Source organism: Salmo salar, chromosome 26 (assembly GCF_965601325.2).
Source record: "Salmo salar chromosome 26, fSalSal1, whole genome shotgun sequence".
NCBI lineage: Eukaryota > Metazoa > Chordata > Actinopteri > Salmoniformes > Salmonidae > Salmo > Salmo salar.
This window is the reverse complement of record NC_138316.1, coordinates 20,015,636-20,041,044: the sequence shown is the minus strand read 5'-3', so window position 1 is coordinate 20,041,044 and position 25,409 is coordinate 20,015,636. Positions and strand designations below refer to the sequence as shown.

Below are 25,409 nucleotides of genomic sequence, written 5' to 3'. Positions count from 1 at the left end.
GATATACAGGCTAATGGCAAGCAGACCGTAATGTAGTAGATCTATCTACTGTACCATGACCCATCCAGGTGAAGTGTTTTATGCTAAAGACCCTAACTGGTGCTCCCTTGTCCTATTTTGCATATGTTTCTGATGAATGTGAATATATAGTACACGTTAGGGTGTTATGATGTGGAAATAGTGAATATATAGTACACGTTAGGGTGTTATGATGTGGAAATAGTGAATATATAGTACACGTTAGGGTGTTATGATGTGGAAATAGGACATTCTCTGTATTGGATGTACAGTATTCAATACATAATGAAAACATATTATTCACAGGACTACTCAAGGAGGTAAGAGCAGTAGTCTTCAAAAAATAAATTAGGTGATGGAATTAATGAAAAGGCCATTTTTGCCAGAGCAAATTATCTTTTTGAAATGAATAGTTAATATTTTATTATTACTATATATTGTTAATGCACACTTTGCATTTTTGCTAATATAATGTATCATTCCACATTCATTTCACCACTCAGCCTTGATGAGTACTTCAAATGTGAATTAAAGCACTCCATTTTTAAGAAGAAAATGAGTAATAATTCAGAGATATTAATAATATATAATAATGCTATTCAGGAAAATGGAAAGTTCAAAAACAGAGGGGAGAACAGAGAGTGATTGCTGTACCTGGGATTGTTTGGTGTTTAGTGTGTGACGCTACAGGTCAGAGAGGTTGGTCAACAGAATGCAATCAAAGGTCTGTTCGGGTTCTCGTGGTCAGGACACGGTCATCCAGCGGTCACAATTGAGCGGTCTGGTTTGAGGTAGGCTGAGCTGGGCTGGTGGTTGGCTCTGGTAGCTAATTGAAGCTGAGCACTGACAGGTCTCCCCATCTCCTCCTGTACTTAACCCATTTAGAAGTCACTGCTAACACGGACCACTCATTAATATTAATTATCCTGCGTGTTAATTTGAGCCAATCCCCATCTTTAATGCACTTAGACATGGTGATGATGATAGGGCTGTGAGGTGCTGCTGAGGGACAGACTCTCTATCTGACTATATGGGGTCAGTGGGAGGAGGAGGAGCGGGGATCGTTCTCTCTCTCTTTCTTTTCTCCTTCAACTCCACTCTATTTTTCTCTGTCTCTTTTCTACCTCTCTTCCACTCTGTCTCTCAATCTAAGACGATTCTGCGAAGTAAATTCATTCCTTTTTTTACCATGGCTTTTAAAAAGAATATTAGAAATTCTCAGGATTATGATAGTATTAAAAGGTAATTCCACGCCAGGGGGAGCAGAAAATATTTTTGGTATCTCAGATTGTTTGGGCAATTCTCTCATAGAAACTTGATTAGGAGGAAGGATGTTTGACATGCTTTTTATATTTGTATCACATACCATTTTCTTTTTCAAATTATGATGAAAGTGGCCATTAGACCCTTTTTAGACCTATACCTTCCTCCTGTAAGACCCTATGATCTGTGAACTGTAGTTTTGAGATATTAAGATTTTTTACGTTGAGTAAATGAATGTGATAATGTGTATTTCAGAATCTAGACATACTTCATATGTTAGAGCACACTGTAAGGAGCATAATGACACCAAGGTGTTGTCTGTATCATGTACGGTTCACAGATAATAGGGTCTTACAGGAGGCAGGTATACAGTTGAAGTCGGAAGTTAACATACATCTTAAACAAATACATTTAAACTCAGTTGTCACAATTCCTGACATTTAATCCTAGTAAAAATTCCCTGTCTTAGGTCAGTTATGATCACTTTATTTTAAGAATGTGAAATGTCAGAATAATAGTAGAGAGAATGATTTATTTCATCTTTTATTTCTTTCATCACATTCCCAGTGGGTCAGAAGTTTACATACACTCAATTAGTATTTGGTAGCATTGCCTTGAAATTGTTTAACTTGGGTCAAATGTTTCGGGTAGCCTTCCACAAGCTTCCCACAATAAGTTGGGTGAATTCTGGCCCATTCTTCCTGACAGAGCTGGTGTCACTGAGTCAGGTTTGTAGGCCTCCTTGCTCGCAAATTACTTTTTCAGTTCTGCACACAAATGTTCTATAGGATTGAGGTAAGGCTTTGTGATGGCCACTCTTTGTGATGGCTTTGTGATGGCTTGGAATTTGGTGTCCAAGCCATTTTGCCATAACTTTGGAAGTATGCTTGGGGTCATTGTCCATTTGGAAGACCCATTTGCGACCATGCTTCAACTTCCTGACTGAGGTCTTGAGATGTTGCTTCAATATATCCACATAATTTTCATTCCTCATCATGCCATCTATTTTGTAAAGTGCACCAGTCCCTCCTGCAGCAAAGCACCCCCACAGCATGATGCTGCCACCCCCGTGCTTCACAGTTGGGATGGTGTTCTTCGGCTTGCAAGCTTCCCCCTTTTTCCTCCAAACATAACGATGGTCATTATGGCCGAACAGTTATATTTTTGTTTCATCAGACCAGAGGACATTTCTCCAAAAAGTACAATCTTTGCCCCCATGTGCAGTTGCAATCCGTAGTCTGGCTTTTTTATGGCGGTTTTAGAGCAGTGGCTTCTTCCTTGCTGAGTGGCCTTTCAGGTTATGTTGATATAGGACTCGTTTTACTGTGGATATAGATACTTTTGTACCTGTTTCCTCCAGCATCTTCACAAGGTCCTTTGCTGTTGTTCTGGGGTAGATTTGCACTTTTTGCACCAAAGCACGTTCATCTCTAGGAGACAGAACGCGTCTCCTTCCTGAGCGGCATGATGGCAGCGTGCTCCCATGGTGCTTATACTTGCGTAATATTGTTTGTACAGATGAACGTGGTACCTTCAGGCATTTGGAAATTGCTCCAAAGGATGAACCAGACTTGTGGAGGTCTACAATTCTTTTTCTGAGGTCTTGGCTGATTTCTTTTGATTTCCCCATGTTGTCAAGCAAAGAGGCACTGAGATTGAAGGTAGGCCTTGAAATACATCCACAGGTACACCTCCAATTGACTCAAATGATGTCAATTAGCCTATCAGAAGCTTCTAAAGCCATGACATCATTTTCTGGAATTCTCCAAGCTGTTTAAAGGCACAGTCAACTTAGTGTATGTAAGCTTCTGGCCCACTGGAATTGTGATACAGTGAATTATAAGTGAAATAATCTGTCTGTAAACAATTGTTGGAAAAATTACTTGTGTCATGCACAAAGTAGATGTCCTAACCAACTTGCCAAAACTATAATTTGTTAACAAGAAATTTGTGGAGTGGTTGAAAAACGAGTTTTAATCACACCAACCTAAGTGTATGTAAACTTCCGACTTCAACTGTACATCTAAAAAGGGCATAAAATGGCCACTTTCTTCATAATTGTCAAAAAAATGGTTTGTGATACAAATATTAAACCTTTTTCCTCCCAAGAAGTTGTGACAATTGCCAGAACAATCTGAGATACCAAAAATATTATCTGCTCCCGCTGGTGTAAAATCGGCTTAAAATGATTGAGATTGGATGGTAATGTCAATGGAGTCATTTTGCAGCTACGCTTAAACCCTAATGGAGCTGCTAGAGTGACCTGGGTCAGCCCTGGCTCTCCATATTTTCCTCCAGCAGTAGAATTGCCTGGGTCAGCCCTGACTCTCCGTTTTTTCCTCCAGTAGCAGAATTGCCTGGGTCAGCCCTGACTCTCCGTTTTTTCCTCCAGTAGCAGAATTGCCTGGGTCAGCCCTGACTCTCCGTTTTTTCCTCCAGTAGCAGAATGGCCTGGGTCAGCCCTGGCTCTCCATCTTTTCCTCCAGCAGCAGGCAGCCAGATAGAGGCACATCCTGGCTGGGCAGAGTACTAGGGGTGTTAACAGGCTCTATATTGGCTGGTCTTCTAGGGGTGACAGGTGTGACCACAATTATATAAAGAACAGTATTGGACAGTACATTATGTGCCATGGTGTTTGATTATGGGCGGCGTGTGGATGTGGATTTGCACGCCATTTTCATGCCTTCTGTAGTCTATAGTTTTGTCCCATATTTGTCTTATTATTGTTATATTCAACCTGCTTTTTGAACAACTTTGACCTGCCGTGCACAGTATTTTAGGGATGTGATGCAGCCCATATTGATCATGGCTCTGGATTGATAGACAATCTGTATTTGAACTTGAACTTGACTGTGAGTGGCTACCTCCAGTGGTCGTATAGAGCCCGTTGTGATTGGAGGTTGATGCTGGCCACTGTGTTTCTCTGGTTAAGCCGTCCACTCCACCCTGCTCTCCTCTCACTGTGCTGACAGGGTCTTGGGGGAGCGCTGCGTGGCCACAACTCCTGCCTCTGTGCTGGTCCCTGTGGGGATGCGGGGGCCGGGGGTCCATTGGTCAGTGTGGCAGCTCCAGCTTACACAGTTATTTCTAGGCTGCCTGCCTCTCTCTCTGGGTTTTTAATGTGGATGTGGACTCAAACCCCTGCCATCTATGTTGTCTGACTGAGCTGAGGTTTAGGGTGAAGACCGTGCAGGGAGAAGTATACTATCTTTAGATCCATTTGATACTGTATTTAAAATTCAGTTCTATAGAATCAGCACTTACAAATAAGTAGGAGGAAATGACTGTGGGAATTATAAGTTGGCAGTGGTTTGACATGTATAGTTTCTATAATAGGAATATTGCATTGTTTTGAAATGTTCCAAAGATGCAAGAAGTTTTTTGAAACTGAAGTTTTTTGAAGTTTTTTGAGAAGTCCTCAAAAGTGCAGTCATTAACTGTTGCCATATGGCTAAACTCAACAAGAAAACAAAATGTTACATTGGGTTAGATAGAGCTGTGTAAGTCATTATGAATATACAAATATGTAGATATAGTATTTTTCATTTATCATAATAACATTTCTTATATTTCACCTAATCATAAAATCGCTGTAATATTATCATAAAATAGCTGTTTTTTTCCACTCAGATGCATGAGACTGAAATATGACAGTGCTCTCTAAATGTAAAGCATGTTTTGGGAGTGGAGTAGTCACAGACAGCCACACACACACACACACACACACACACACACACACACACACACACACACACACACACACACACACACACACACACACACTGAAGTGAATTGAAGTCATTTTGATGAAAAATGAGGGGCAGGCTGATTTGGGACAGCTTGGCGGAGCCGGCAGTGATGCCATTAAGCGGCACCCTGGCTGATAAGGCGAGCAGAGTTATTGAATAAATAAATAAATTAAAATAATATCTTATGTATTCTTTTCACCTCCCTTCAGGCCCCCCATCCCAAATCCTGACCAGTCAGGCTCTTCCCCCCCCTAACCCCCTAACCCCCAGACCCCGCCTCCCCCAAAACACACACATAATTTCCCTGCACCCCTTCACTGCTGATTCAGGCACCAACCGCCGCTCCTGGAACCTTCCCCCTAGTATCCATCCACCAGCACATAAAAAAAAGAACTTGAATGCAGCTTTGCAATAAATAATACATTTGACTAATACACATTCAGCAGGAGTCAGTGTTTACCCCCCACGCCCACACATCCAGAGGAGGGAGAAAGACAGAATCCAAGAAAAGAAGAGTTTCCTCCAGAACAGAGAGCAGTGACGGCTCGATAATAGGCTAAAACAACTAGCATGAGAGCAAGGGAGTGAGGGAGAGGGAGAGGGAGAGAGAAAGAGACAGCGAGAGAGAGATAGAGAGAGAAAGAGAGAGAAAGAGAGAGAGAGAGAGAGAGAGTGAGGGAGAGGGAGGGAGGGAGAGACAGAATGAGAAAGAGAGAGCAAGAGAGCGAGAGAGAGAGAGAGAGAGAGTGGCAAGCATATTATAACTCATCCATGTGGATCTCCCTAGTAGATTGGGAACAATCCCTTGTTGAAATTGTCTTCTAAACACTTAGAGAGAAGGAGACAGCACGGAGCAGCCTGCCAAGCTCAGTGTGTTCCTGTGTGTGTATTCTCACACTGCCTCCTATCCTAGCCAAGGTAGAGAGACCTCTGAGAGAACGCGTGCATGTGTGTGTGTCTGTACCGGTGCCTGTCTTGCGAGCCAGCCAGCGAGTGAGCGAGAGAACGTGGTGTGTGTGTGTGTGTGTGTGTGGAGGAGAGAGAGAGAGAGAGGGTATTATGCACTGTGGATGTTGCCTCGTGTTTAACCAGCCTGCCTGCAAGCACAGGTACCGCCTGCCTGCGCGCCGGCTTCTAAATAAGCAGCACATTCACCGTCCCCTTAAGGACAGGAGGCTAGGCTGCAGAGTGTGAATAGTCAGTACAGTAGCTAGCGCTGAGCAGGAGCCAGAGCAGGAGTCAGCTCCTACATGACTTACTACTTACTGTAGGTAGAGGACAAGCAGTACCAGAAGAGACAGTGGGGATTGGACGTCAGAGGGAAAATAAAGAGAAAATACAGAAAGGTCAGTAAATTCCTTTTTTATTTTTGCTCTGTGGAATCTATTTTTTCCCTCTTCTTCCACTCTGAGTCCAGTAAGTCTGGAACCTGGGCTGTGACTGCTGCGTTTTGCTGGAGAAAGTATTGATTCTTTACAAGTTTGTGGGAAATGTGCTACTGTTTGATCCTGCCAGGTGGGAGCAGGTGGAAAAGCTGGATGTGGGGATCTGGCTGCTGGAGCAGGCCAAATCATCACTAGTGTATAGACTGTGTGTGTTTGTGTACGTTTGTGCATGTGTGTGTTTACATTTTAGTGAATGGGTGTCTGTGTGTAACATTTTACATTGCATTACATTTTAGTATAAAGTATACTCCTATTTTTTGCTTGTGTAAGTTGACTGGGTCAAACTGTGTGTGTGTGTGTGTGTGTGTGTGTGTGTGTGTGTGTGTGTGTGTGTGTGTGTGTGTGTGTGTGTGTGTGTGTGTGTGTGTGTGTGTGTGTGTGTGTGTGTGGCGCACGTGTGTATGGTTGTGATGCTGTCTATATTTTTGGGAGTGAGGGGGAGGCGGAAGGGGGAGGGAAGGGGATCCCCCCGTGGTCAGTAGTGAGTGGGCCAGAGAATGGGATCGGGGAAAGGGGGCCGTGACAGAAAAATAAAAGCGGCGGCCGTGCTGAAAAGATAAATAAAAGCGCTCTTTGCCGCCATTTCATCCTGCATGTGTATATGTACTCATAGGGATGCTCTGGCCATTTCATCCTGCATGTGTATATGTACTCATAGGGATGCTCTGGCCATTTCATCCTGCATGTGTATATGTACTCATAGGGATGCTCTGGCCATTTCATCCTGCATGTGTATATGTACTCATAGGGATGCTCTGGCCATTTCATCCTGCATGTGTATATGTACTCATAGGGATGCTCTGGCCAGCACTGATGGACAGACACTCATGACTCCCAAACACGCCAAACACTAGCTGTCTCATGTGGTAACATATTACACACTGAGGGGGTCATTGGACCTGTGACCCGCACACACACAGGTGAAGAAAGCATAGTAACCCACACCGCGGTGCACACCACACACACACACCAACCAAGATGGTGTCCGCCATTTCCTCCTCCAATGGCGTTTCATGTACAGTCAGGTCCGCATCGTCATTAGATTATTTAATAGAGCTTTGTGGTGGGAAAAAATGATGTTGACTTTTACTTCTCACTTCGGTAGTTCATTTTGAAATTCAATTTTTTTTGTAAATAATGTTTTTAGAATTTTGGTTTCGAATTTTTATGTTTTGAACTATAATTTCAGAAGTATGAATGTGGTTGAGATTTGGAATGGGGAAACGGCTGGACTTAAGGTATGTGTCAGCACTTAGACACGTTTAGCCACACTCAAAAGAAAACTGGAAAAGCCAGGACTACCAAATTGTCAGCAACACTAAAGACATCAACACAAACATTTCAGCCATCCATCATAGCTGTCGCTCTGTTTCTGTGGCGACAGTGATTTATTCCAGGGCTGAAATCCATTTGAGTCTGAATGAGGAAATAAACTCCAGTCCAGCAGGAGGACTACAGACACACACACACACACACACACACACACACACACACACACACACACACACACACACACACACACACACACACACACACACACACACACACACACACACACACACACACACAATCACGCGGAGCATGTTAACACAGGTACCGTAGAGAGCAGGTGTGCCATCTTCCCTCAAAGCCATGTTTAAAACCACACATCCCACAATACACCATTGTAAACCTCCCCGCAGGGTCACTAGATATTAAGCAGACTCCCAGCTAGCAGCTAGAAGTTGTGGGAAGGTTGTATGCAAAATAACAAAATGACAAGCTCGCTCTCACCAAGCTCTACGAAACATATGGTTCTCAGAACGTTAAGTGTTGGCTAGGTACACAATATTAACTTCTAAGTATGGTTTTGAGTAAATGTACAGTAGATTCATTATTTATTATTAATCCCCTTAATTGTAAATCTTGAAATGCACTGGTTTCATAACCACATAGTATGTTGTGCAATTTATCACCATACACAGCATGTTGCAGTTGTGAAATATTTATAGGACCAGCACATATTAATACATGTAGTAATATGAAGGCTAAAACTAGTGTTTTCACTTTAGTGTGTGTGTGTGTGTGTGTGTGTGTGTGTGTGTGTGTGTGTGTGTGTGTGTGTGTGTGTGTGTGTGTGTGTGTGTGTGTGTGTGTGTGTGTGTGTGTGTGTGTGTGTGTGTGTGTGTGTGTGAGAGGAGAGTTTGTGTGTGTGTTAGTGTGTTGCTTGCTGTGATTTAGGTTTGTTTTTTCATGTTGCTCTCTCTCTCTCTCTCTCTCTCTCTCTCTCTCTCTCTCTCTCTCTCTCTCTCTCTCTCTTGCTTTCTCTTGGCCTGTCTTCAATTGCTTATTTTTCCCATTTTGCTTCCCTGTCGTTGTTTGTATCTCAGATCATAACTCAGGTCCCATACTGTGCAGGCAGATTTATCTGAGCGAACATACCCCCCCCCCCCCCCCCCCCCCAGCCCCAACCTTAGCCCTTAAGCCCTCGTCCCTGGATTTTCACATGTTTATGTGTGTGTGGACTAGGGTTGCAAAATTCAGGGAACTTTCAATAAATTCCCTGGTTTTCCAGAAATCCTGATTTGAGGAACATGTGCAACCCTAGTGTGGACACACTTGTCTGTGTGTGCTTGTGATTTAGATATATACATAAGCAGAGGGAGAGAAAGTGTGTGTGTGTGAGTTTGTTTATCATCGTCCATGTATATATTGGTCAAACGGGATTGGGGTGTCAGGAGGAGAGCATGATGTTGTGATTTATGCAGATGTGTGGTGAGGAGCTCTGTGCTGGGCACTTAATGTGTTTGGGTCTGCTGCTATCTGGCCTGCTAATGTGGACCGGGGCAGCATCTGTCTGGGGCTAGGCTGGGCTGGCCTGGAGTTGGAGGTGGCCTGTCTGTCTGGAGGGGAAAGGCTGGCCACAGAAAGCCAGACAGGCCACTCACACTCAACTACAGACCTCTCTTTCCAGCCAGAGAGCCGAGAGCAGGAAGAGATTGTTGTGCCTCAGCTGAATTAGAGAACAGCTGTAGGAAGAGAGGTGGATGTTTTAGTGTTTGAACATATGAATTGGATGACAATACTGTAAAAAGAATGTCTTTGTTGTACATCATCCAAAGGTGAGTTATACTGAACAAAATATAAACGCAACATGCAACAAATTCAACAATTTCACTGAGTTCATATAAGGAACTTAGTCAATTGAAATAATTTCAGTAGGTCCTAATCTATGGATGTCACATGACTGGGCATGGGCGCAGCCATGGGTGGGCCTGGGATGGAAATACTCCTCCGTTTCATCAGCTGTCCTGGTGGCTGGTTTCAGACAATCCGCAGGTGAAAAATCGGGATGTGGAGGTCCTGGGCTGGCGTGGTTGCATGTGGTCTGCAGTGGTGAGGCCGGTGGGACATACTGTCAAATTCTCTAAAACAACGTTGGAGCCGGCTTATTGTAGAGAAAATAACGTTACATTTCCTGGCAACAGCTCTGGTGGACATTCCTGCAGTCAGCATGCCAATTGCACGCTGCCTCAAAACTTGAGACATCTGCACAAAACTGCACATTTTAGTGTGGCCTTTTATTGTCCCCAGCACAAGGTGCACCTGTGTAATGATCACGCTGTTAAATCAGCTTCTTGATATACCACACCTGTCAGGTGGATAGATTATCTTGGCAAAGGATAAATGCTCACTAACAGAGGTGTAAATACATTTTGAGAGAAATAAGCTTTTTTTGTATATGGAACATTTCTGAGATCTTTTATTTCACCTCGTGAAACATGGGACCAACACTTTACATGTTGCGTTTATATATTTTTTTCAGTAATACATTTGCAGTATATTACAATTCTAAATGCAAAAGGGCATTATAATACCTTAAAATCTGTATCTGTGAGAAGGATATCAGTGGTATTTTACATCTTGAATCACTTGCATTATGCCATTTGGAATATTATTCATTCATTTGTTTTTGAACATGGGTATGGATTTTTGGATTTAGAATTTTAGGAAATTATTAATGAAGACCTAAGTCAAGACTTATTGACCAAGTTGAATTCAAGCATTTTGATTTGCGATCTGAATATATATTTCCTGACATGTGATTGGTCCAGTTGTAGTGCTGGTTGTCCCATAGGCATCTTTGGTCCCACACAGTGAATGAATAGAGGCTGAGGTCCGGGCCTTACTATGATAATGTGCCAAACTCGGCTCTGCTCCCAAAATCCAGGATTAATGCCTGCTTTAGAGGCTTAGCATGGGCAGCCATTCAGACGTGCATGGGATTGCCTGGGCTGCTACCTTGGTCCCCTGTTATCGCCTGCAGAGGTTGACAGGGCTAGGAGCCACTGGAGGAACTAAGTGTCTCACTTTAGCACCCCGACTGACCGTGTCACTCCACACTCCACACTCTGTATCACTCTGCACTTCACACTCTGTATCACTCCACACTACACACCTTCCACACCTTCCACAGGCCATGCCACACTACCAACCTGGACATCACCTTTCTGTTTGGGCTGTTACATGGGAAATAAAGCCTGATCTTGATGTGGAAGATATGATGTGAGTCATGTGACATATAGTGTGTAGGTTTTGTCATGTCAATACTGATGTTTCTGACAGGTGTAACCATAATTATAATGAACTTTGAATTGCTTCAACAACATTTGTGTTCATCAAATTACAATTAATTGGATATTTCACAAGGTATGAAATATGTAAGTTATTTGTATTTTATAATCAGCAATGTTAATTTTTTCTATCATTATCTTGAATATGTTCACAAATTTGTCTACTGTATTATTTATTTTATATTTGCTAAATTAGCTAATTAAATACTGAATCAAATGTTTGTCCCAGCTTTGAAATGCTTTGCTCATCTAATTCTTTCCAATTAATTAATTTAAGCTCAAAACCCATTAATTTTGTGCAACTGAGCAATTATAAACTCTGTGATAATTTAAAAAGGACAAATATTCAGTTCATAAAGCAATTAATTGTAGTTATATGAAGTGGTGGTAAATTGAAAGCAAAACAAAATTATACATTATAATTGCAATTATTTGTTGTTCGACACAGCCGTATGTCGATGCATGGGTTGCTTTGGTTTTCTCAATTGACAAGTACACTATCATGTACTTTATTTATCCTTAGCCCCAAAATATTATCTCTCTCTCTCACACACACGCACAAATACATGCATACACACACATGTAAACACACAACCCACACACACACTTGAAGGTTGCGATATTGTATTGTACAACTCATATCAAGTGGTTGTGGGTGTGTAACTGTCTTAGTCCTGGTAATTTGTGTGATTTCTGTAGTGTCATAAAAATAAGTTGTATTGGACTGTATAGTAGCAGTGGAACTGAACCTGCAGGTCATATATGTATTGTTGCTAATGTACAACTATTGTAGTATATTTCACCTTATAACTACTATCATGACTATACTGTGTAAAATAGTCAAGTATGGGATTACTGTGGAGCAGTGTGTGATTGTTGTGTAATGGTAGACTTGTGTCCCACATGCCTCCGACACTGGAGGCAGCTCCGTTGACTGTCGGATGAGTGACACCTGCTCTCGTCCTATGAGACGTCCAGCTCTGTGCTGTCAGCATCAGCGGAGTGTCTGGGATTGGCTGTTTCCAGACATCACATGTCAACAGCCCTGTGGAAACATCTGCATCTTGTGCTTCAGTTCAGACCCACTCCTTTTATTTTTCCTGCTTTCAAGCAGACATGGGCACATATGCAGCTGTGTTTGAAACACATGACAAACGCAGAATTATTTGACTCTTTATCAACAATCCTGAGCTGTGTATATTCTCTGAGGAGAGCAAGCACACTGCAAAGGCTCCACATGTTATGACATCACAACAGCAGATGGAACAGTGGATGTGTCTGTGGGATTAATTTAATGACATGAATGTTGTTGATTTTTCTGTCTCCTCATGACATCCTTGTTGCTTTATTTGTGTATGTTGTTTTTTCTTTTGCATGTTAGCCAGGATGTTTTTTTGCCTTATTAGTTAAATCTGTAATATCCATCAGAAGGAATAAGACGCTGGGTAATCATGTGGGCCAGCCAGCTCTGAGTCTGCCTCTGCACAGCGTCTATAGTACAGTGTCTGGGCTGGGGTAAATATGTATGGTCATTCCCCATCTTATTACATCTGATTACTGCACTCATGTGGATAATCTCTTTATGCCTTTCTCATGTCTGAGGAACTTTTACACTCTCATGTGTGAACCTTATGGACTGGGGGCTGCAATGTTTCAAATACGCTTGTTTATTCTGTTTGTCACCCCACATCCAGTGGGAGAATTCTAAATAATTGTGTACTTTGTCGGGCCTTCTGAAAGATTTCACAATGTGCAAGAGTTGGGATGATTTGTTATCCCAAAGATCAAATTAAATATATATTTATTTTAGTATAATCTAGCCTTGACCTCGTGTAGAGAGGATTTATATTTATGGGTGCTACACATCAGGCAGTATGAACGATGCTATGAAAACCCACGGTCTATTTAGATTTATCTGGGGTAGGGACGCCTTGTCTTTTGTCCCTGTGCTTACTAGAAAGAGAGAGGATACATTTCCATTGAGATTGATGGGCGCAAAGCAGCAGGCTGCGGTGTAGTTTGGTGCAGGGACTGATCTGTGTAAGAGTAATGGCCGCTGGTTTGGTGCTGTGTTGATTCCATCTTGGCTGTCTTGCAATCAGCCGGAGAAGGAGGGGGGGTAGAACTATTTTATTCCTCAGACCCCCTCCTTCACCACCACTGGAATATAATCCACTGTCTCCTGACCTTCAAATCATGCCGCGCTGCAGTCATTTCAATTGGCCTGGCCGGCATTAGCGTGAAATGTCCTCTAGCCTCTCTAACCACCACATGGAAGATTTCCTCTCCCCCAGCATGGCCTCCCTCCTCTTCTTCCCTCCTTTCTCTCCCTCTGCCATCATGCCCCCTGAAGTCAGGGTGGAGGGATGGGAAGAGCTTCCTCCTCCTCCTCCTCCTCATGTTGGTAATGATCCTCCACAGGAGATGCTGCTGGTCAAAGCAGAGAAATAAAGGCCTTCACACCATTTTATGATTCAGCTTTGTTTGCGTTGCATTCTGTTATAGGGTTGAAATTATTTAAATATTGTAAGGATTGATACTGTATACTATAATAAGTCAATTGTGGGTATTTTGTAATCTAATTATTTTGTGTGTAAAATATTTATCAATATTTTTTTGACAAATGGAAATTCATATTTACAGTATGTCAATTATAATATTGAACTTATCTTGCCGGTGGATGCTTTTGTGTCACATGCATGATTTTATTGTTAACCCACTAAAGGGCCTGGTGTTAGTATGAGTCCATTGAGAGCCCATGGTGTAGCCGGTGTGGTGTAGTGGATCAGTACCAGTACTGAGTTTATTCTCATGTTAGTGATGGAGTGATGCATCAAAAGGCTGAGGAAGGGCAATCACTAACTCACAAGCCAAGGCCCAGCCTGTGTCATGTTGGTTGTAGACAGATATTTTATCAATAATTGAGAAAACCATATTTGATATTATCTGAATATTAAAAATATATCAGAGCACAAGCAGCATTCATGGCTGTCTTTAGAAGCTGAGTGAAAGATGTGTGTCATGCGTACACAAGCCTCCAGAGAGACTCTTTGTTCTGAAGGGTCAAAGAAGCCTCTGAATGTTGGGTATATCTTAGCTCAGCATAGCTAGAGACATGGTTTATTTCAAAGAATTCACAGAAAATATGTATTTTCATCCAGAATGCGTTGTTCATTTACATGGGAAATTATAGAAATGTTCGCAGTGCAACAGCTTTTCAACATGATGTCTATCACCAGCATGTCTAATAAATTACTCCTAACTCCATATTCATAACCCCTGATGAATATGTTATGCCCTAGAATTCATCTTATGATCTACTATGAAACATCTCTTAACCCTTTTGTATGCTCCTGCCTGTATCTGAAGGAGGTTGTAGAGGTATGGATTTCAAGTCCCTACTTCCTGCTTCTGTGTTGATTGGTTGACATCAAGAGCAGGTGTGGGAGGCTGTGTGAGTCAGTGTGACGTGTCGACATGTAATGGAAGTGTCATGGCTGTGACACTATGCTGACTGAGAGAAAGCGGAGTGACGTGTGTTTGTGAGTCATGTGAGAGATGTGTCCTCTGGTCCTAGAGATGTTTCCAGTGCTGTCCTCATCTGGAACCTTCTATAGCAGGTCCATGTCTCCTTCTTTTTGCCCTCCGGTTGTTATTACATACAGTATACTGTATGTATGATTAATGATCCCAATGAGAGTGTCCATAACTTATAGCCTAGGGCTGGAATTGAAATGCATGCAGGGGATGTAGAGCATTCTGCTATTATTGCTCAATAAACTTAGCAGCCATTACATTTGTTTTGCTTTTGTTGAGAATAAAACAGAGAGGGCTATGAGGTTTCAAATCAACAACTGGGCCACTCTAAGAGATGGACTTATTGGAATTGCATTAAGTTGATTAGAGCCAGAAATGAATCCCATTTACCACAGAGCAGTGTTAAACACACTGTTTCCCCCAGCAATGGCAGAGCATTGACAGTCAGTCAGCATCAATTAAACTCTGTGATGTGTATATCCTCATCCTGAGAGGTCTGGCTTTGTTCTCTTCTAATAAAGACCGTCTGGGTCTGTCTGTGGCAGCAATGTTTCATTTCCTCATTTTCCAGAGATGGCCCTGAGTAATTCACAGTGCTTATCATACTACTGGAGAGCACTGACACAACACAACACAGCTCTCGTCGGATACCTACATGAACCTGGCTACCCCAGTCCTCATATCACCGCTCTGTGAACCAGCAGTAAGGAGGAGTGTTGTTGTGTTTTAATCAGAGAATATGTCCAGCTGGACTGAACCAGGGCCGTTACATTGTGACCCCCTCTCCTCATTTACATATGGGATACATAGGGGATGTGGAGTGTTTATATGCATGGAGGTTCAGACGTGGCTTATTGTGGTCTGTCACACATGAAAAACACACATCTACTATTGTTGTCGTAAAAGTTATTGTGTACAGTCTTGACTAAAGAAAAACACGGAGGTATATCTGAAGGCAATAGTGTGTGTTCTTTTGTGAGTGTGTGTCCGTTTCCTGGTAGTAGTGAAAGGGTGTGTGTGGGGGGTTGTGAGGGGTCCAAGCTGTCCCTGGCTGGCTGTCCATTCATTGTGTCCCCAGCCCCCTGTCTAATTAATGTGAGCCACACTCATATACGTTACTGCACCCGGGGTCTGTCACTCATTAATCATGTGACCTTCTGTGGCGCGGTTAATGACCTTGGTGGAGTAGATCAGCTGGATATGGCTGGAGCCACGGAATTCAATTGTTTCTGGAAGTGGCTACGGTCACGCCAGGCAATTTATACGGCCGCCCCGCTCGGAGTCCTTCTCCTGAGCCAGCGCCACCTCTGCCTGTGTGCCTGCGCCTGGCTAGGGGTCCTTACAGGCTACGCCACAGGGCTGGCCGAGCCACTGCCAGACAAAGCAGAGAGGGGACACAGGATGGAGATCAGCAGGGGATAAGAGCAATCTGCAACTCAAATTCTCTCATCCTGGTCCTGTTTGGGCTGTCTCATCTGTAAGTACTGGATCTCTCTCTGCATATCTCCCACCTCTGTGATGATCTCCCTCTTGTCCTTTGTCAATCTTTCCCTTCTTGTCAAATTCTACTTTCTCTACAAATTCTCAAATAATCAATAGAGATAGCCGCAATCTAAACTTGGAGGCTGCAAACGAGGCATAGAGGCAGAGAAATAAGATTAGTAACACACGGTTAAATGTCAGAATACTTGTTAATGTTGCCACCTACTGTTTTGAGCAAGTTTGTCAGTGAGCTGGTTTTGGCAACTTTTTTTGGTCTAATCGCCATATAATGAATCATTGTGATAATAATCCTGACTCTATGGGTGTGCAAAGTTTAAATAAAAATGGTGTCAAGGCTGCCACCTCCTTCTCGCAATCGTAGCATTAAAATGTTGGCTTTCTTCTCGGTGACATTAAAATGGAGGGAATTTGTTTATCCGTGCCTTTGTTTATTTAACATTTTGCTCAGCGGGGGGAGTTTCAGATAGCTTGTTTTCAAGACAGTCCCTGCAGACAGCGAGCAAACACTCCACAGTGTCATCAAACAGAACAATCCTCAACTTTCCCCCTCCGCAGTTCTCCACAGCGCACACACAAATGTGCCAGAGAGGAAGAACACCATCATGGAATTTGATTGAAAATGATTGTCAGAATTTTTGTGAGTCTGTAATGTAATAATATGCATGCAGGTTTTTTTTCTTCTTCAGATTCGTACACATAAGTGTAGCCCTTCACAGAGAAACCACATTGATGGATGAAAACATTGAATTTTCATGAAGCAAACTTTGGTGGGTATTGTGTCATTAATGAATGCACTGATGTGTGAAGGGATTCTAGATTCTCTATCTTTAAGGTGGCGTCAACAGCCAGTTGGGCAAATTCTGAAACCTGAAAAATAAAGGATCAGATAAAAACAATCTTTGTGAATGGAGAAGTGAGTTCACTCCTGTACGGAATGAGTTCTGAATTGAGCTCATTCCACATTTACGTCTCCCATTCTCTTTGGATAAATGTGAACAACACTATAGTGGATCTGTGCAGTGCTGTGGTGGGATAGTGATGACTGACTAGGCTTCTGCACTCATGTCAGTTTTCACTTTTGTTGTTATTGCACACACAGACCACTATTGCATGGAACGCAAGGGAGTCTACAGCACATTGTTTGTTAGTTATTCTGGAAAAATCTATTATTTTTTTATATAACATAACAAATATTACCAAACATTCCGAACTGAGTGTGTTTACTCCAGACCAAGGTCAAGTTGATAGACAGAGTGTGTCAGGTTCAATGTCAACATAAAAAGGGAGGTGAATGGGGACTGGGGCTAGGGGGCTGGGGCTAGGGGGGCTGGGGGTTGGGTGGAGCGGCTTGGGATGGAGCCTCCCAATCTACCCTGCCTCATTAAAGCACATTCTGTTTTACTGTCTGGCACAACACACAGACATACCTACCATTATCTTTTTCCTTCCAATCTTTCACCCTCTCCCTTCATTCCTTCTATCACCTCTGTCTCTCCTTCCTCCATCTTTCTCCCTCTCTCGCAAGTGCAGGCTTGATTCATATTTTCCGCTGTTCTGTAACCATGGCAATGAGGTCACTGCATATGATACTTAATTGAATCTTTCCAGTGCTTTTGTGTTCATCTCCTGGTCCGGACAATAAACATCTTCTGCTGATGACTCCAACCCCCTTCCTTCCCTCGCTCCACTCCCCTCCATCTTTCTTTCTTTCTCTTCATTTTGTCCCTTATGAATGTATTCATTTTTTCCCTCCCCTGCTTCCACCTCAGTATTCCCTCTCCCTCTCTTTCTCCTCGTGTATTTCTGACCCAATCTTCCTTGTGCTTTCTCCGCATGGCATTATTTTATTTTTCACTCATTGTTTTCTCTCGTGTCTTGTCCTTCGCTGTGGGACAAGTTATTATTATCTTATTTAGCCAAGCTCTATCCTGGCTGGTTTTGTTTCTCCAGCTCTGTCCTGGCTGGTTTTGTTTCTCCTTGTCAAATAAACCTGCTGAGATTGAAATTAGAGGACTCAGAGCTGTTTAATGCATGTAATAATGCACATTGCCACTGCCCTTGTCCTCCTCCCTCTCCATCCCTTTCTCTCTCTGCCCCCACCCCTCTTTCTCTTTCTCTCCATGTCTCCATGTCTCTCTCTCTCCTGCCTGGACCCACTTTCTCCACCTTTACCCCTCTCTCACCCCCTGCTGCATTTGCATACTCAAATCAGTCTCAGGCGCAATCGTTAAATTGAATTGAAAAGACTCTGATGATTCAAGTGATGAAACAAAGCGCCTGGCATCCCAGGGAACCATTGATACACAAAGTGAGCCAGTGACACGAGGCGCTCTCCGAGCAGGTGTTCTGATTAATGCCCCATAAATTGGGGTCCTCTAAAATCCAGGCACAAGTGGAGAGACACGCGTCTTTCCTCTCCACACAGCACACAGACAGACCAACACGCAAACACACACGCTGGCTCAGCCTTTGTTCACGCAGGCATGGCAGCTAATCCATGAGGGTGTACAGATTCAAAATACAAACACTGGAGTGGATAAAACTGGAAAGAGGAGGGAAGAGGGGGAGAGAGGGGGAGGAGGGGGAGAGAGGGGGAGAAGGAGGTGAGAGGGTGGAGGAGGTAGAGAGAGGAGGCAGGAGGGGGAGAGAGGGGGAGGAGGAGGGTGGAGGAAGTAGAGAGAGGAGGCAGGAGGGGGAGAGAGGGGGAGGAGGGGGAGAGAGGGGGAGAAGGAGGTGAGAGGGTGGAGGAGGTAGAGAGAGGAGGCAGGAGGCAGGAGGGGGAGAGAGGGGGAGGAGGGGGAGAAGGAGGTGAGAGGGTGGAGGAGGTAGAGAGAGGAGGCAGGAGGGGGAGAGAGGGGGAGGAGGAGGGTGGAGGAAGTAGAGAGAGGAGGCAGGAGGGGGAGAGAGGGGGAGGAGGAGGGTGGAGGAAGTAGAGAGAGGAGGCAGGAGGGGGAGAGAGGGGGAGGAGGGGGAGAGAGGGTGGAGGAGGTAGAGAGAGGAGGCAGGAGGGGGAGAGAGGGGGAGGAGGGGAGAAAAGGTGTGCCACGCATCTGGAGATATAAAATAATAAACAAGATTCTAAACAATATGGGTGTCATGAATTTGAAACCTACTTTTTTATTCACGTTTTTGATTGCCATCTTGCCCCGGTTTAGTTTTTTATGCATTTCTTTGATATAGGTTTTTATATGGCCGAGTGTGTGTAGAGAATATAGATAAAGATGACATGTTGCATCACTCTTATTTCACTTGCGTATATCACTCAGGACAAATGAAGCCCAACCACAAGGTGCAGAGCTCTGATGGCTGGGCCGCTTTACAGGAAGTCAACAACATATTATTCAACCTAAAAAAGTATCTTTACAGAGCAACTTGACAGGTCATTTTCCTGAATGGGTGACGCAGGTCCTCTTTTTCCATAGTGAGGTCCCTCCATCAACTCTAATAACGGCACTAGGTGAGGAGGGAGCCTCAGAAGTATCTATAGAACCAAACAAAATAGAGAGAGAGAAACAAATAAAACTCAACCTCAGATTTGGCATAAAATAACCATTAGCAGGTACCTACAGTCTGAAGTGACAGTCTATCAATAATGTCACTCTGAAAATGGGACAGGTTTGTTGCTGCCTCTAAATCAATGGGGACTCCATATAGCTGAAAAGCAGGCGGGTATAGGAAATGCGTTAAGGCTGGACGTTGATGGGAGTGATGTGAGCGCTGGGACACCCAGTGGCTCAGAGGGACATCGTTCAGGAACACTGCCCAGCTCAGAGACATCACGAGCAGGGTCACCACATGGAGAGACCTGCCTGGGCTGGAGCTCAGTCCTGCAGGCTACACTTCACCTAACGACTGCAGTTCTATGGTATTATTCTCATATATCTAAATGTATTCAATTGCCCATCAAATATTGATGATAAGAAATGCATGCTCTTAGCTCAAAGCCTAGGCACGTCAAAACACATAATGCAGAGTATTTGATAGAAACCTGGCGAATTTGTGTATGTAGAATTCGCTGTTTATATTCGTAGCAGAGCTTTACACAGCAAAAATAAAAAAGCTTAACATCCTTTTAATATATATATATTTTTCTTTTTTTACAATAATCAAAATGTTTATGCATATCACAATGCACGATTACTATGCTTATCTGTGTGAAAACCTTTGTCAAATTGCACCCACTTAAGTTATGTTATAGAACTGGATTCATCTGTGTTCATTTAAAATACAGCATTAACTAATCCTGACATTATGCCCCCTGACACGTCCTTCAACAGCCCCCCCCCCCAAACAAACGCACACGTGCCTGCGTACACACACACACACAACACACACACACACACACACACACACACACACACACACACACACACACACACACACACACACACACACACACACACACACACACACACAAAACCCATGCACATATTTGCATAAAATCTGACTAGGCGTTGTATGTGAATGGGGTCTGTTCATGAATGGGCCAGGCAGACAGTGGCTGGCAGCTTTGAAAGACGACCAAGGAGCATGTGCCTTTTCTGCTGGGGTGTTTAAAGTGGCAGCACTTGTGTGTGTGGAGCCTACAGGATGCCGTCGTCTGCTCCCCCTCCGCCTTCTCTGTGCCGCGTGCTGGCGTAACAGGCAGGCATGGCAGCAACAAGTGTCTGCACATTACTACGCTTGCCAGCCCCTCACTTGGCAGCCAGCCTGCCCATCTGCCTGCGCCCTTATGTAGATAAAGAGCCAATTGTGCCAGGGGAGTGCGTTGGGGGGTGGGCGGCGAGATGGAGCAGGAGGAGGGGGGAGATGATTTGCATAGCGCTGCTACGGGGACACCCATCTGATGTTAAACAGTAAAGCAGCAATTAAGGGTCATTAGTCCTTTTGTTTTGTGTTCCAGTGTGCGGCGCCGTCGCCCCAGACTGCACTGGGGCTGCCTGTGGGAATGCCAGCGCTACACGTGTCTACACGCCATCCCCCCTCCTCCTCCTCCTCCACGCCGCCTCTCTGCTACTCAAGCTGCTTCATCCTCCTCTTGTATACAAACCCCCGTGGCCGGGTGGGCGGGCGCGCTGCTGGCACAGGCCTGGCACAGATGATGATGCCACTTTGGCAAGCCGCCCACCGTATGTCGACTAGCTGGTGACAATACAGTGACAGAAAGCACCAGTGTGTTAGCACAGCCTCTTCTGGCACGGCGTAGCTCTTCTGAGATGGCTCTATTACTTTTGTTTACCCTATTAGTTAACCCTATTAGTTTACCCTATTACACCATTAATACAGAACTATTACTATAGAACGAATACACGCCAATAGTTACACTATTACTATAGAACAATTACACATCAATGGTTACACTATTACTATAGAACAATTACACATCAATAGTTACACTATTACTATAGAACAATTACACATCAATAGTTACACTATTACTATAGAACTAACACACATCCATAGTTACACTATTACTATAGAACTATTAAACACAAATAGTTACACTATTACTACAGAACTATTACACACCAACAGTTACATTGTAACTATGGAACTATTACACATCAATAGTTAAACTATTACTATAGAACTATTACACATCAATAGTTACACTATTACTATAGAACTATTACACATCGATAGTTACACTATTACTATAGAACTATTAAACACAAATAGTTACACTGTTACTATGGAACTATTACACACCAATAGTTAAACTATTACTATAGAACGAATACACGCCAATAGTTACACTATTACTATAGAACAATTACACATCAATAGTTACACTATTACTATAGAACAATTACACATCAATAGTTACACTATTACTATAGAACTATTACACATTAATAGTTACACTATTACTATAGAACTAACACACATCCATAGTTACACTATTACTATAGAACTATTAAACACAAATAGTTACACTATTACTATAGAACTATTAAACACAAATAGTTACACACTATTACTATAGAACTATTACACACCAATAATTACACTATTGCTATAGGACTATTACACACCAGTAGTTACACTATTACAATAGAACTATTACACATCAATAGTTACACTATTACTATATAACTATTACACACCAGTAGTTACACTATTACTATATAACTACTACACACCAGCAGTTACACTATTACAATATAACTATTACACACCAGTAGTTACACTATTACAGTAGAACAATTACACACCAATAGTTACACTGTAACTGTAGAACTATTACACACCAGCAATTACACTGTTACTATAGCACTATTACATATCAATACTTATACTACTACTACATAACTATTACACATCAATAGTTACCCTGTTACTATAGAACTATTGAACACTAACAGTCACACTCTTTCTAAAGAACTTTTACACACCAGCAGTTACACTATTACTATAGAACTATTACACATCAATAGTAACACTATTACTATAGAACTATTACATATCAATAGTTACACTACTATTATAGAACTATTACACATCAATAGTTATACTACTACTACATAACAATTACACATCAATAGTTACACTATAACTTTTCAACTATTATACTAATAGTTACACTATTACTATAGCACTATTACACACCAATAGTTACCCTATTAGTATAGAACTATTACACACCAATACCGTAATTTCTGGACTATTGAGCGCACCTGAATATAAGCCGCACCCACTGAATTTAAAAAAAAATATTATTTTGAACATAAATAAGCCGCACATGTCTATAAGCCGCAGGTGCCTACCGGTACATTGAAACAAATTAACTTTACACAAGCTTTAACGAAACACGGCTTGTAACAAAAATAAATAGGCTTTAACGAAACACGGCTTGTAACAAAAATAAATAGGCTTTAACGAAACACGACTTGTAACAAAAAAATAAAAAATTAGCAGTAAACAGTAGCCTACCAAGAAAGTCATTGGTCGCTATCTTCCTCCTCCGGTGCACTGAAACCACTGAAGTCATATCCTTCGGTGTCGGAGTTGAATAGCCTCAGAATTGCTTCATCCGATATTGGATCGTTTTCATTGTCGCTCTCGTCACTGTTTGACCTTAATCCGTTCGGCAATTTCATTTGAAAGTGGGAAAAATCCATATATTAGCCGCGTCATTGTTTAAGCCGCGAGGTTCAAAGCGTGGGAAAAAAGTTGCGGCTTATAGTCCGGAATTTACAGTAGTTACACTATTACTAAAGAACTATTAAACATCAATAGTTACACTTTTACTATTGAATTATTATACATTAATAGTTAAACTATTACTATAGGACTTTTACACACCAACAGTTACACTATTACTATAAAACTATTACAAATAAATAGTTATACTATTACTGTAGAACTGTTAAACTCTAATTGTTATACTATTACAATAGAACTATTACACATCAAAAGTTAAACTATTACTACAGAACTTTTACACATCAATAGTTACACTATTACTAAAAAACTATTACACACTAATAGTCACACTCTTTCTAAAGAACTATTACACATCAACAGTTAAACTAACACTATAGAACTATTGCAAATCAATAGTTACACTATTACTATAGAACTATAACACACCAATTGTTACACTACTACTATAGAACTATTTAACATCAATAGTTACACAATTACTATAGAATTATTACACACTAATAGTTACACTATTCCTATAGAACTATTAAACACTAATAGTCACACTCTTTATAAAACTATTAAAAACAAATAGTTTACTATTACTGTAGACCTGTTAAACTCTAATTGTTAAACTATTACATAAGAGCTAATACACATCAATAGTTAACCTATTACTATAAACTATTACACATCAATAGTTACACTATTACTATAGAACTATTACACATCAATAGTTACACTATTACTATAGAACTATTGCACATCAGTAGTTACACTATTACTAAAGAACTGTTACACATCAATAGTTACTCGAGTATTATAGAACTATTACACATCAATTGTTACACTTTTGCTATTGAACTATTACACATCAATAGTTACACTATTACTTTAGAACTTTTACACATCAATAGTTACACTATTAATCTGTAACTTTTAAACACCAATAGTTACACTTTTACTATTGAACTTTTACACATCAATAGTTACACTATTACTACAGAACTACTACACATCAATAGTTACACTGCTATTATAGAACTTTTACACATCAATACCACAACTACTACTACACAACTATTACACATCAACAGTTACCATGTTACTATAGAACTATTAAACACTAATATTCACACTCTTTCTAAAGAACTATTACACATCAACAGCTAAACCAATACTATAGATCTGTTACACATCAATAGTTACACTATTACTATAGAACTGTTACACATCAATAGTTACACTATTACTATAGAACTATTACATATTAATAGTTACACTATTACTAGAGAATTATTACACATGAATAGTTACACTACTATTATAGAACTATTACACATCAAGTTACCCTGTTGCTATAGAACTATTACTCAACAATAGTTACACTATTACTACAGAACTATTACACATAAAAAGCTACACAATTACAACAGAACTATTACACATCAGTAGTTACACTATCAATATAGTACAAACACACACCAATAGATACTAATAACACTAATACTAAGGAACTATAACACATCAATAGTCACACTATTACTATAGAACTATTACACATCAATAGTTACACTATTACTATAGAACTATTACACATCAATAGTTACACTATTACTATAGAACTGTTGGACATCAATAGTTACACTAGTATTATTGAACTATAACAATTGTTACAATATTACCATAGAACTGTTAAACACCAATAGTTACACTATTAGAGTAGAATTATTGCACATCAGTAGTTACACTATTACTAAAGAACTATTACAAATCAATAGTTACAGTATAACTATTGAACTATTACTGTAGCACTATTACACACCAATAGTTACACTATTACTATGGAACTGTTACACATCAATAGTTACACTATTACTATAGAACTATTACACATCAATAGCTACACTTGAACTACATACCTATTACACATCAATAGATACACTAAAACTATAGAACTATTACACACCAGTAGTTACACTATTACTAGAGAAATATTAAACACCAATAGTTATACTGTTACTATGGAACTATTACACTGTTACTATGGAACTATTAAACACCAGTAGTTACACTATTACTATAGAACTGTTAAACATAAATAGTTATACTTATACTAAAAAACTAATACACAT

At 41.4% G+C, this 25,409-nt stretch overlaps 1 protein-coding gene across 2 annotated transcripts in view; it reads left to right on the top strand.

The window, feature by feature from the left end:
* The window catches only part of LOC106587324 (zinc finger homeobox protein 3), a 328,380-nt gene that overhangs the window by 27,549 nt on the left and 275,422 nt on the right, over positions 1-25,409 (top strand). The window contains exon 1 of one of the 2 annotated variants that reach the window (XM_045709037.2): positions 5,851-6,376. The exons of the other annotated variant lie outside the window; for it this stretch is intronic. The gene's annotated coding sequence lies outside the window, so the exon portion shown is untranslated. Of the gene's footprint in view, positions 1-5,850; positions 6,377-25,409 lie in introns of those variants that run through there. 2 annotated transcript variants of the gene reach the window in all.